We start from the raw sequence: 1,891 nt of genomic DNA, 5'->3' as shown, positions 1-1,891 counted from the left end.
GAATAAGACCGGGCCCAAGACAGAACCCTGTGGCACCCCACTAGTCACTCTTCTCCAGGATGAAGAGGAACCATTGATGAGCACCCTTTGGGTTCGGTCAGTCAGCCAGTTACAAATCCACTGAGTGGTAGCATAGTCAAGACCACATTTTACCAGCTTCTTTACAAGAATATCATGGGGCACCTTGTCAAATGCCTTGCTGAAATCAAGGTAGGCTACATCCACTGCGTTCCCTTCATCTACCAGGCTTGTAATTCTGTCAAAAAACGAGATCAGGTTAGTCTGACATGACTTATTTTTCAGAAATCCATGCTGACTATTGGTGATCACAGCATTCCTTTCTAGGTGCTCACAGACTTTTTGCTTAATGATCTGCTCCAGAATCTTCCCTGCTATTGATGTCAGACTGACTGGGCGGTAATTATTTGGGTCCTCTCTTTTCCCCTTTTTGAACATAGGGACAATCAAACACATTTTCTTTAACCTGTTCGTACGGTTTCATTTTCCATTTCCCCCCTTCTTTGAATAACAATTGATCGTAAGTAATCCAGTTGCCTCTCATATTGATCTTCTTGACGCTCATAACTTCTAGTGGGGATAGCCAGTGTGGAATTTTAGGTTCTAATAAATATCTATTCCTTTCCCACACTTCAATCAGGGGACCTCTAAAGATGTGGCTTTCGAAACCCTTATGGATTTTCTTCTTCTCATGCCATAAGTACGCATGCCACCCAAACCTGTTGTCGAATCCCTCCAGGTCTAACAGTTCCTTCTTTTCCAATTTTATCCATGCTTTCAACCAGCAAAGGCACGAAGCCTCATAATATAGTTTCAAATCTGGCAGGGCAAAACCTCCTCTTTCTTTTGCGTCTGTTAAAAGCTTAAACTGAATTCTCGGCCTTTTGCCCTGCCAGATATATTTTGAGATTTCTCTTTGCCATTCTTTGAATATCTTAGTTCCCTTAATTACAGGGATAGTCTGAAATAAAAACAACATTTTTGGGAGCACATTCATCTTAATTGTAGATATCCTACCCCAAAATGACAGTTTCAACTTTCCCCACACCTCGAGGTCCTTTCTTATTCCTTTCCATGCCGGCTCGTAGTTATTCTTGAATAAATCTATATTTTTCGGGGTTATCCATATTCCTAAATATTTCACCTTTTTGACCACCTCTATCTCTGTTTGTTGTTGCACTTCTTCAATTACACTTAAGTCTGTATTCTTCGTCATTATTTTAGTCTTTTTCTTATTTAATTTGAAGCCTGCCACTTTACCAAATTGTTCGAATTCTTCCAGTACCTCATTTATTGAACTCGTCGGGTCTTCTATCGTTATTACCAAATCATCTGCGAACGCTTTGACTTTATATTCATTTTGGCCAATTGTTATTCCTTTTATCTTCTTATTTTGTCTTATTGAATTCAGGAGGACTTCCAACACCGTTATAAACAACAATGGGGAAAGTGGGCATCCCTGTCTTGTTCCTTTTGCTATCTTTATTTCTTCTGATACCACATTGTTTATAATCAGTTTTGCTTTTTGTTCTGTGTAAATTGCCTTTACTCCGTTGAAAAATTCTTTACCAACCTCCATATATTCCAGATGCTTTAACATAAAGTCCCAAATTATATTGTCGAATGCCTTCTCTGCATCCACGAACATCATTATAGCTTGCTTCTCACTCCTGGCAGACAGATATTCTACTATATTATGTTTCTTATATTATCTTTCATTTACCTGCCAGGTAAGAAGCCCGCTTGATCCCCGTGGATGCTTTCTAACAATATGTTTTTCATTCTTTTCGCCAGAATTCCTGCAAAAATTTTATAATCTATATTTAATAGTGAGATCGGCCTATAATTTTTAACTTGCAATAAATCTGAGTCC

Source organism: Podarcis bocagei (assembly GCF_964188305.1).
Source record: "Podarcis bocagei genome assembly, chromosome: W".
Taxonomy (NCBI): domain Eukaryota; kingdom Metazoa; phylum Chordata; class Lepidosauria; order Squamata; family Lacertidae; genus Podarcis; species Podarcis bocagei.
The sequence above is the reverse complement of the archived record's forward strand: the minus strand, read 5'-3'. Positions refer to the sequence as shown.